The following is a 13,408-nucleotide window of genomic DNA, read 5'->3' as shown; positions in this document are numbered from 1 at the left end:
AGTATGCCCGACGATATTCCACCAGAGCCACAAATCACACGTGTTGCGGTGAAGCCACCGCCTTTCTGGAAAAATAATCCTTCATTGTGGTTCGCTCAGATCGAAGCACAATTTTCTATCGCTCGCATTATTGAGGATTCTACAAAATTCAACCATGTAGTTGCAGCAATTGAGTCTGATATTCTGAATTTAGTGCATGACTTAATTCTCAAACCACCTGATTGTGATAAATACTCCAAACTGAAACAGCGGCTCATTGAAATCTATTCAGAAAGTGAATCTTCAAAAATACGTACTTTACTACAAGGACTTGAACTTGGAGATCAGCGACCTTCATACTTGCTGTCACGAATGCGTGATCTGGCAGGAAGCCATTTTAGTGACGACTTGTTGAAGTCACTATGGCTTTCGCGTCTCCCTAATAACATACAAATAATTCTTGCTGCTTCCAATGAAGATCTAACCCGTTTAGCAGCAATGGCTGACAAAATTAATGAACTTGTTACTCCAGCTTATGTCAGTGCTGCCAATCTGCACCTTCCAGTTCATACCTCGAACAACAAGTGGCTGAATTGACCAAAAAAGTATCTGAACTCTCTACAAGTCTTCATGCTTCACGGAGATACAATCGATTAAATCAGGGCCCACGTAATAAATTTCGTGCCCGAAGCAGGATTCAATCTCGTCACAATACTCGAACGCAGTACAAAGAACCCACAAGTGGCATATGTTTTTATCATATGAATTTTGGCTCTCAAGCTCGCAAGTGTGCCCCTCCATGCACTTTTGAACAAGCGGAAAACTAAATGGGCGGTCTTCTGCTGGCCAACAGAATGTCCGCCACATCGACAGAATAGTACTGGCTGATCGCTCAACTCAGTTATGTTTTCTAGTAGATACTGGAGCTGACGTATCAGGGCTCCCGAGAACTAAAACAAATGCTCACCAACTTAATAAACTTGTACTGTATGCAGCCAATGGTACCCAAATTGCAACCTACGGCACCAAACTATTGACACTTGATTTAAACTTGCGCCGGACATTCAACTGGCCATTTATTATTGCGGATGTAACTCAAGCAATTATTGGTGTCGACTTCTTGACACATTTCCACCTTCTGGTGGATGTCAAGAATAATTGCTTAATTGATGCTACAACTCAGCTGACATCACAGGGCCAAGTTTCTCACATACCGAACGTACCTACCAACATAAGTGTTGTATCGGGCAGCACACGGTTTCATCGGTTATTAGCAGAATTCCCTGACATTTTAAACCCATCCAAATCAGGGCAGCATACTCATCAGCCAGAAGTGTATCATCACATCGAAACACATGGCCCACCTGTATTTTCCAAGCCTCGTAGTCTTTCTCCAGATATGCTAAAAGCTGCTTTCAAAGAATTTGAATTCATGCTAGCACAGGGAACCATTCGCCCACCTAAAAGTCCATGGGTCAGTCCACTTCACATGGTTAAAAAGTCTAATGGTGACTGGCGGCCTTGTGGAGATTATCGTCGAATTAATGCCGTCACAGTCCCTGACAGATATCCAGTCCCACATATCCAAGACTGTACCCATCTTTTTCATGGAACAAACATATTTTCTACTCTCGATCTTGCCAGACCATATCATCAGATTCCAGTGCATGCTGAAGATGTGCGCAAGACCGCAGTGACTACACCATTTAATCTCTTTGAGTACTTATATATGCCATTTGGCCTACGCAATGCTGGCCAAACATTTCAGCGTTTCATACACCAAGTACTGTCTGGCCTCGATTTCTGCATCCCATATTTTGATGATATCCTGGTTGCATCTACAGATGCGGAAGAACATTTTCAACATCTGCGTCAGATTTTCACTCGCCTTAAAGATCATGGATTAAAACTAAATCCATCCAAATGTGTACTTGGTCAACCCTCAGTTTCCTTTCTTGGATGTCTTATCACCCAGAATGGAGTCAAACCTTTACCGGAAAGAGTCAAAGCAATTAACGACCTACCTCAGCCCCAAACCATCTCTGAACTGAAGCGTTTTCTAGCAATGCTAAATTTCTACCGACGCTTTCTGTCAAATGCCGCAAAAACACAAGACTGCCTACATGAGTTTCTGAAGAATAGCAAAAAAAAACGATCAACGAGCTGTCCCTTGGACTGAATCTGCATCTGCAGCATTCGTGCAATGCAAACACGATCTGGCAAATGCAGCCACACTTTCTTATCACTCACCTAGTGATCAGCTCTCTATAATGGTAGATGCATCTGAAACGGCCATAGGAGCAGTGCTTCAAGCCCATACCACTAAAGGACTTTCCCCAATGGCATTCTTCTCCAGAAAACTTACTACTGCAGAAAGGAAATACAGCACATATGACAGATAGCTACTTGCTGTGTACTGTGCTGTTAAATACTTCCGGCACAACTTGGAAGGACACGACTTCATCATTTTCACCGATCATCGACCATTAACCTTCGCTTTTAGAAAAAACTCTGACTCATGCTCTCCTCGTCAGCTTCGACATCTGGATTTCATCGCCCAGTTTAGTACAGATATCAGATATGTCTCTGGTACTGATAATTGTGTCGCTGATGCCTTGTCTTGGGTAAACAGTATCAACCTCACTACCCCAGATTTCTCTGAAATTGCAAAAGCTCAATTGCATGATGAGGAACTCAAGAACCTAATTTCAAATCCACAAACCTCCCTTTAGTTACAACCGCTGCACATTGATCCAACGCTTAAAATTTACTGTGACATAGAGAACAATAGAATACGTCCCTATATTCCTGTCAATTTTAGACGTGAAGTGTTTAATGCCTTGCACAATTTGGCACATCCTGGAATCCGTGCCATTAAAAAGCTGATCGCAGACAGATTTGTCTGGCCAGCAATGATTCAAGACATCACAGAATGGACTCGTTCATGTATTAGATGTCAACGGTGTAAAGTATCCCGTCACACTCACAGCCCCATTCAACAATTTAACCTTCCACCAAGACGCTTTGATCATGTGCACTTAGACTTGGTTGGCCCATTGCCTCCTTCAAATGGTTACACTTACGTCCTCACTTGAATTGATCGGTACACAAGATGGCCTGAAGCCATTCCTATTGAAAATATATCTGCTGAAACTGTAGCTCGAGCATTCATCTCCCAGTGGCTTTCAAGATTTGGCATGCCTACTACCATCACTACTGACCAAGGCCGACAATTTCAATGTCACTTGTTCGCATCCCTCACCTGTCTTCTTGGCATTCGCCATATTCGCACAACACCATACCATCCATCTGGAAATGGGATGGTGGAACGCTTTCACCGATCTCTCAAACAAGGTCTGAAGTGCCACAGTAGCACACACTGGACAGAAGCCTTACCCCTAGTCTTGCTTGGTCTTTGCACAGCATTCAAAGAAGACATTGGTAGCACTTGTGCTGAAATGTTATATGGTGCAACCCTCCGTCTGCCAGGTGAATTCTTTTACCCAGAATCTACTCCAGTTATCGACCCTCCAACATTCCTTCAACGTTTACGTGAGACCATGAGCAATATCTCGCCAACCCCAGCATCTTCGCATAACCAGCCAAGCTATTTTGTACATCCTGCGCTTGAGACATCTTCGCACGTATTCGTGCGCAACGATGCAATTAAGCCAACTTTAACACCTTCATATGATGGTCCATTCAAAGTTGTCAAACGAACACCGAAACATTTCACCATCATCTGCAATGGTAAACAATCAGTGATTGGAATCGATCGTCTCAAACCAGCATTTCTAATGCAAGATCCAACAACTTCCTCATCAACATCACTCCCGGAAGAAAGCTTACATCCCGTTAAAGAGCAACCTAAAACTACCAGATCTGGAAGAAAGGTTAAATTTAACCCAAAGTGCTTATAACGTACCGATGGTGCTTGGGGGGGGAGTACTGTGGCGTTCCGACAGATACTTCAATTTCTACTCATGAGATGGCGCCACGTGTAAAATCCAGTTCTTAATCGGAGCAGCAAAGCGACGTCATTACTCACTCAGACTTCTCGTCACACAACTGTACGCGAAGGTAGCATGAACTGTGTTCTGAGCTCTGCGTTGATCTCTGCAATGTAATTTAAATTGTAATTTAGTACTTAATATATTCTTTTGTTATAGGAGATTGTCTACTCTTATTTTCTTTAATTATATCGTGCATTAAGCACACACGACCACCAAAGGTATATACACTCTTTCGCAAAAAAATCAAAGCACCATGAAGGAAGTGGTTGTTTTTGATGAAAATGACTACGCTTATAGCTCATACACAGATAAGAAAATGATTAAAATGTCAAGGTCATAGTACTTGTTTAAAGCTCACAATCACCCATTGAGTGTTGGAATTAGTAATTAGTCGAACCGTTCTGGCGGCAATGCATGCTTAAATTCGTCGAGGCAAGGAGTGATAGAGGTTCCTTATATCATCCTGCGACACATTATGCCAGGCATTTATCAGTTGTCGCTCCAGATCTGCGATATTTTGTGGTGCCTGAATCTGACTGTCTACTATATCCCAGACATGCTCGATTGGTAAAAGCTATTTTGCTGTCCGAGCAAGAGTATCAACCGCCCGGAGACTCCAGACGACTACGCCGATGTTGTGTGGTCAAAGGCAAACGTCTAAAAGGCCTCTGTGAGCGTAATCCCCGCCTCAGACAACCGCCGTGAGATAGTGGATTATACCACGGGAGGTATAGACGTGGCTGTAGTACGTTGAATAGTCGACATTGATACCGTTGGGGCGTTTCGGGCCTAGCGATCAATCATCCTATCTTGCCTCCCATTTGCGCTCCTTTGACTTCCAGAGCCTTCATTTGATCGGCAATTTCCTTGAAGCAACCATTGCTGCCAAAATTGTTTCACAGCAGTGTCTGAACGCTGCAGGTGGCGGCCTACTGCTCGGTATGAGCACCCAGCTTCACACAACCTTCTAGTGCTATCACGTTCTTCTAGTTCAAGTCGTTTAGTTGTTCGTAAGGTCTTCGATATTGTCGAATTGGCATCTTTAGTTGCTTCTTTACGGAATTAAATTGGGAGCAACAACAAAAACTAAATTTTCCACCTCTGTTACTGGATCTATACTTTGCGAATTGCGCACTAGAAATGCGCGCTATGATTGTAATTTCTGTTTATTTGCATGTTCGATCATGTTGTTTTTGCATACGAAATTACATCACGAACGCAAAGGTCCTTCTTGGTGCTTCGATTTGTTTTGCAAAAAAATGTATTTGGCTTGAAGATATAAGTTGAAAGAATAGAGAAACTATTATTTGTAGCCATAACGTAGAATCTATACCCAGTAAATAATGTGTTCTGTCCAAGAGACTTTGCCAATGCCAATGATCATAAGTTACGGAGTGCCTATGGTTCAAAACCATGTACCTCCACATCAGAAAAATATCTAAGTAGTGAGCAGAAATAGGAAAATTGCATAATTGGTTACCATGATGCACACTAGAGGGAGCTACATTAGCTCGAGAAAGTTTAGGGATAGGAAAAATCAAGTTTTGATTTTTTTGGAAGTTTATGATTTGAAACTTTTTTTGTATTTTTTAATTTTATATATTTTTTGGTATTTGTTTTATTAAATTTTATAACATAAGTACGACATTAAAGCAAGAAGCGGAAAGGAACGATTTTACAGATCAATAGGCTCATTGGCAAATGGCACTAATCATAGCGAAGAAAAGATAAATTTTCGCGACGAAATATCCAAGAGAACTTCTTGAACTAAATATAATTAAGTAAATATTTGTTTATTTGTATACTGCTGGTCAAAAGTTCGCAGGAAATGTATATTCTGAACTTAAAACTTGTACTTCAATTTGAACATGTACTTCAACTCAACTGGATTATTCTTCACAATTGCAGAGCAACAGCATTCCAAGCAGAATGCTAATATGCTTATACAGACAAGTACGTCATCTGACAGCCCAAAATAGTATAAAATTATTGTTTAAAAACTAAGAAATGTAAACGGAACGAAAGTATGTAACGTTTTAACAAATTAACCCAATACTATTTTTATAATATAAGACCATGAATAAAGGGTCATATCTGCTGCATTTAACGGTGTAATAGGTTCGGGATGGCCAACATTTTGTATGTAAAATCTACTTCTCTTGAAAGTGTGTCGCGATCGACTTGTTGTCATAGGTGTAGTCAAAGGGGGAAGAAGGGGGGAACACTGGTTTCACTATAAGGTGCATTGCAGCGAGATATAGGTAGATCAGTAAAATATATGTTAAAAATTATTTTTATTTTTTAAATAACTTATTAAGTTTTCGAGATGTAGGCTCATGAAAGAAAATAAATTTCTGGACCCAGCTTTTAACAGAAGCATTCCATACATGCAGTACCTGAAAAATTCGATTTTTCTGCACGTCTTAAAGAATTGATTGAAATGCTTGCACTTTGTTTTAAAATTGGTTTTGAAAGAAGTTGTTTCTTCTGTTTGCGTGCCTTTTCTTCTTTAAGCATTCCTGATAGAGTTCGTTTTTACGCATTCCAAAGCCAGTTCTTCTCTTCGTGCTTCGAAAGCTGTCATAAGTTTTTTGTAGCTTTTTGGGAAGCCGATGAGAAAGAGTGCTGCAATATGGACTCTCCTTTATTTCTTCACCAATTTCTTACAGTTCGCTCACGACCTCGAGCCAACGGAACGCCCAGTGTGTACAGTAGTGCGGCGGAGCAATACCTGTAAAAGCCACCGACGAAGTTCTGGTTGCTCCGTCCACTTTTGCCTGCTCCTGTACTGATGTGTTCTTTGAGCTTTTTTCCGTTTTCTACCTTTAACGTATCTAGTTTTCTGAGACGGTAATGTTTATTGGAAATATTTTTTCTTTCATGAGTTTTCTTTAATTCATTCCATATCTTTTTAACTATTGTTTTATTAATTATGTGTACGAATTCGTTGTCTTCTATGAGTAAAAGGTATGAGGTTGTCTTTTCCTTGTTCATCTCTTTTTATCCACTCGGTGTTGATTTCTTTTAGTGTTTCATTCGCGAGTAAATCCCATGAAATTTCTTTCTTCAGATTTTTTTCCCAGCAAGTAGCCATTTCTGCTACTGTTTTTCGAATGCGTATTACACAACTATGTTAGTTTCATTTTGCTTTTCAAGACAGGCTTGTCTTTTTGCGGATTATCCAGTGGAAAGTTATGACAGAATGTCCTTTCTGTTAATATTTTTAAGTGAGCATAAAATATTAAATTATGTTACACATAATGTATTGAGCAATAACAAACAAAAAGAAAAAAAGAGAAAAAGAAAAAAAGAGCATTTCAGGTCACACTCTAGATTTCTAGAGATCCTTTAATTACCGCTACAGAGGTGAGAAACAAATTGATATTTTATCAAAATGATTAACACATGCAGAATATATATTTCATTTATTAACATTTAACGAAAAAGGTGCAACCATACGCGGTCTGTTGAAAGCAAAACGGGGCAAATTTGTTTATTGAGTTCCAAGGCAAGATATGCATTTTCGTATTGGATGAAAAACTTGAAAACGGATTTTTAGAAACAAGCTTTGACTCAAGAAAAGAATGGAAATTTTAAAATTCAAAATAATCTCACACTTAATAATTAAAATTATTCTGAAATTACTAACCACCAGTTTTTTCGTATCTTTTTGAAGTATAAAAATTTGAAAATTTCTTTTCTTGGAAAGCAAGTTGTTCGAAATTATTGAGTTCTTTAACAAAGCTGCTTTGTTTGTTGAGACGAAGTGGTGGGTTTAGAGTTTTGATATTTATTCTTAGGTTGTTTAAAATTCATTTCGGTGGGAACTTTGTTTGTGAGTGACGACGATTCACCGAACTCAAAATTCAGAGAACTTTAAATAAAATTAAAAAATCCTTAGTTAGACATTTGTTCCTCCGAAAAATATATATTTAAACCAGAATTCTTTTCAACTCACGTAAACATTTAAGAATTTTGGAGGATCTTATGAAGTATGAAGTTAGGCTAGACATAAACCGAGTTACGCTCAATTCAGAAATTTATTTAAAACTAAATTAAAAACTGAGTGATTTATAAATTAACCCGGTTTTATAATGATAGAGATTATTACTCATATTTTCCGAAAAATAAATTGGGGTTTGTTATAGAACTTTCTACATTTACATTGGCTGGGAGCTTTGGCAATTCAATAGCCAATCTTAATTGAAATTAACATTGATAATTCCACGAATCTTCATTAGGATTCAGAATCTCAACACTAGTACTGCAAATTACGTTAAAAGCAGGCATAAATATTACCCCTCACAATCAGTTTTAACATCTAGGTAACGCTTTATCTAATGAACATAATGTCCTATGTGCCGAAAAATAACCACTTCCCTTTCTGAAAGCATTTCGTTTGCTGCGGAAAGACACTGCTCTATTTTTTAAGTAAATCTTTTTAAGTAATCAAGTTTAATCGGAGTATTTAAGTATCTGTGCTAAAAATGGGTGTACTCGATACTAAAATGAATTAAACCAGTAAAACTCAGCTAACTTAAGAGTAACAAAATACTAATTTAACATTTTTAGTAATGATTTAAAAATAAACATAACCACAAAAATACTAGAACAAATACAATGAAAAACTGTACTTTCCCGAATCCAGTACCAATAAAAGAATGTCCGAAGGAACACTAATTCCCTTCAGCTAAGTACTCGGATCTCTAATGTCATATAAACAATTAATTTCTTGAGCTTTTGGATGGTTTAACTTCTTTTAATTTACAACATATTATGAACAGCAATTCACTAACAGTTTTCTTCGAATATCTGAGTAAGTAATTACGAAAACAAATCTGCTTTCAGGACATTTATTTTTTTCAAAGACTGATGGTAAAGACCTTTGCATTATTTAGACACTATCCAAACAGATATTAAGTTACATTATAGCTCCACAGCGGACGAAAGAGCACTGTTCCCTTTATAATCTGAGGGACAAGAAAGTGGATTAGTGCCTTCAGGCAAAGCGACAGTTTAAAATTCATCTGCTTTGTGTTCTGCTGGGGATGAACATTGAATAAATATAGAAAGACAATATTCAATGTTACTTTTTCTATAACTGGTTAGAATAGAGTATCTCATATTAGCAAAACCTATGTTACAAACGTAGCTTGAAATTTTACAAAAACTAGATTTGCGCTCATTTTATTTTAAAAAGTGACAAAGATATGAAATTGCTATACATGCATTTATTTCTATGCCCCGAGTGCAAACACACTGTTTTTAGCGCATCATATTTTGAATAGTTAGCGGAATTTTACAGCGCATATACTCTAACTTGTAAGAGAAAAAAAACATTTGCATAATTTTGCCGCTTATAAGGTTAAAATAATGGGAAGCGCCGCCCGTTCTCTAGTACAGGCTTGAGTTCCTATGAATGTATTCTTGGAATAGGCTTCTGGGCTTAGCACACGTGCCTCGTGGCCTGCGGTCATCTAATAAGAATTATAAATGTGTTCTCACAACACTCTTATCCATTGCTAGCAATTAAACTCACGGGCGACATCGCCAGAAATGGCAGAATGCCAAAAATTTGCGAAAATTCAAGAATTAAATTACCACTTTTGAAGATTTACGTGAAAATGGCGTTATTAATCAGTGTGTATATCATCAGTGTGAATAATGAGTGCAATTCTCAGAAGATCATCAGTATGATTTAAGAAAAAAAAAAAAAGAAATCGTTGTTCTGATTCTTCCAGTTGAATAGTGGTAAATTGTGAAACGTTTGGACTTTTCAGCCCGACCATGTGGATAAATTCGACTCATCGCTGGTACCGGAATCAAAGCTAAGTTCCTCTGAATCTCTTAAAAAGCAGAAAAAAAATAAACAAAGAGAGAGCTCCCTCCTCATAATTACTATATTAAATGAGAAAATTAAAATTGCTTTGATGTTTGTGATTTGAATGTCGGGCGTTAAAGCCAGCAGACATTGATAAAGTATATTTCTAATGCAAACGAGAGGTATGAGTATTTTTTATCAAGGATGGAGAATATACTGTATGGTAAATGGATGTTAAAATGGTTAAAAAATATTAGATCAGAGGTAATTTTGAAACCTTTAATTGTTTACTCATGTTACTGGTTAAGGTCGAAATGACTGTGAAATGTTTAGTCATTGAAGTTAATAAATTAGTTGAAACTTAATTAGTTTAATGATTTCAGAACAATAAGTTAAATGTTTGTATCATTACACGAACCTGTAAATGTGTTACGGATATTACTTTTTTGTAATTGCGTTTACCACTGTATGGTGAAATACTTGTTAATGGTTTAATATGATAAATGTACTATTCATGCTTCTGTTCCCTAATGATAGTGTTTGCTAAGTGAATAAAGGTAGTATTCGGTAGTGGGGAAGTTTTTATGTTTACTTGTAAAATCAAGTGTTTTTTACGTACTGTATGTGGCAAGCGGTAAAACGAAAACATCAGAGAATAATATGGTCCTAAAAGGAAAAGTATGATGTCAGAAGAATCGGATGAAATCAGGAAGAGCATGCAAGCTGAAATTAAATTAAAGGAAATGGAGCTACGGCTAGAAAAGTGTAAATTGGAGGCAGATGAGGTTAAAGACCGATTAAAGAATATGGAATTTTGGAAAAGACAGTTAAGAGAGAGAACATCAGATAAAAATTAAAGAGCTAGAAATGTACAGTAGAAAAACAGATAAATAAGAAAGCAAATTGGGCTTAGAGGATGAAGAGATATCAGATTCTGAGAGCAAGGAAAATGATTTTTTGAAACATTTAAAAATAATGAAAAGAGTTATGATTGAGCCGAACATCGAAAGCTGAGAAATGGCCGTTCTTTCCCATTACGCTGATATGATGTTTAATCCCAATAAAATTCTTGAAGAACGTAAGGGGAAAATTGTTTTGCAGAGTTTAAAAACCAAAGTTAAAAGTTTGATCGCAATTTCAGGTGAAATGGATTTAGATAACTAGATTAAGATTAAAGACACGGTATTGAAAGAATTCCAAATTGTATGTTCCATTAGAACATAAAAAGAATTAAGAAAGATGTGTTAAAAGGTATGAGAAAACGCATACTCAACACATAGCGAGGGTTGAAGCAGCACTTGATTTCTACTCAGAATCCAGAAAATTTAAGCTTTTGATAAACTAAGAGAACTTTTGATTATGGATCAGGTAAAATATCAATTACAATCAATTTTCAATATGTTAAATTGGTAAAAGATCATTTATCAATGTGTTACCTTGCGCATATTGTTAAAAGAGTTAGAAAATAATAGATAAAAGAGTTTCGATAAGAGAGAGAAAAGATGTTTTCCCTCCAATCGTTTGCGCTACAGCTGAAATGCCAACAGAAGGTCATTTTAAAATTCTTTTCTGCAGCTACATTTCAGAACTGCAAAATATAAATGAAATTATATGTTAAACTGAAATTAAAATTATTATTTGCAGTTAAATGCCATTGCTAAATTAGTTTTTCTTGTACTTTTAAATTAATTTATTAGTTTAAACACCATATTCAGTTATGATTTACCAATATGCTCTATTTTTAACTATAACTTTAATTATTATTGAAATTAAGGAATTAAGGAAATTATCATTGAATTAAAGAAAGCTGTAGCTATTATTGAAATTTTTCTTAGGCATATTTTCCCTTGTTGTCTGTGCTCCCAATTCGAAGTGACCGTCAGCTACATCCTTTCTGTTTTTCGTAAGTGATTTGTCGACATTTCGCATAAAAAATCTCCAGATTAGCATTAAAACAGGAATAAGGATGTTATTTTGTATATTAGATTTTTTCTCTATGTGGCCTTTATGTCAAAACTTACTATAAATAATAAATAAGTATATAATGCTTTCCTTTCAAACGAAGTATTTTCAATATGTGTCCCATAGCAATATGCTCTGTGATTAAGATTGCTAAGAGTTTTACCATGTTTGATTCCCCGCCAACGTGCTGGTTACAGGGTTGGCTTCTGCAGTTTCCATTATCTCAATGCATATGAGGCAATTTCCCTCAGAACGTTCTCCGCAAAGCCGTCCTCGCGCCAGGCAGGTAACCATCCTTTTCTTTGCCCTTTTCAAATAACCTAACTTTTACTCAAACAAATCAGTCATGACATGAAATTTAGAAGAAATGAATTTGAATAATTTTTATAAAAATGTCTCGATTGGATATATACTGGAAGTTAAAGAATTTACAACCCCACAGATACACGAAAAGCTAATATTAAACTGAAAGCTTTGAGACTTTGTATTACGCCGAAAGGGATCAGTTTTTTCATTTGCGCACATAGACGTTTGAACAGAATTCGGGTTAATATCCCTCTGGATTAAAAATATTTAAAAACAGCGTATTTTATAAATTACAAAATGAAACTTTCATATATATGAATAAACATTTATGAGGCATTATTAATAAAAACGAGAATAAAGGAAACACTATGAATAATCCTCAAACGTGTAGTCTGAAATTTAAAATTCAAATTAACTATCGCAAATCACTGAGTACAGGGGGTGTTCAGGTATATTTTTAAGGATTTTGCAAGGATTTAGATATATAAACAAACCTTATAATCTCATTTTCTAATATATTCCGTCTGAGAGCCCTTTTGTTAAACCATCATATTACGTCTTGATTTTCAAGAGAAAAGCCTTTTCCTGAAAACATCAAGGTTGATTTTATGCCACTTCTCCTTCACAATGTTCCACAGTCCATCCAATGTTTGGGGATGCCACGTATAAAGAGCTTGTTTTAAAAGTACAAATGCACATTAATCCATAGGAGACACATCAGGAGATTTCGGGGATATGCATCTAGAGGGAATAGCTTTAATTCCGGTTTCATATCTCACTTTTTTCAAACCATAAAGCAGTAGATTTAGAGCAGTGTTTCTTAACCTTTTTGCCAAAACTTTAAAAATTTTAAATATGTCACGGACAAAAAAAAATGGCTTAATCATCATTTATTACAAAATATATTCTGTTTTATTATTTAATTATTTTAATATTTTTATTTCTATAGTATAAAAAATTTGAAGAAATTCAAAATTTTAATGTGAAGGTTGTGGCTGCTTTTCCTTGATTAACAGATTGAATTGAGGGATGGTTTTCGACAAAGCAACGCGCATATCCTGTTCGACATTCAGTCTATTTCGATGTTTTGTTATTATTGTGACAAGTGTGGAAAATACCGTTTCTCAAAGATATACTGTAGAAAATGGAATAATGGCTGCCATAGTTCGTTTTACAAGCAATGGGTCGGCTTCTCTTAAAGGAGACCAAAACTCTCCAAAAAGTTTATAATCGAAATCCATTTTTAACAAGGACTTTGTTTTCAAATCAATTAGCTCATCTTTGGCAAGTTTCATGTCATCGATACAGACAATATCACAAAGAAAAG

Source organism: Stegodyphus dumicola, chromosome 1 (assembly GCF_044657685.1).
Source record: "Stegodyphus dumicola isolate Sdum_Otavi_A_Nest chromosome 1, ASM4465768v1".
In the NCBI taxonomy this organism is placed as follows: Eukaryota; Metazoa; Arthropoda; class Arachnida; order Araneae; family Eresidae; genus Stegodyphus; species Stegodyphus dumicola.
This window is presented reverse-complemented; position numbering follows the sequence as displayed.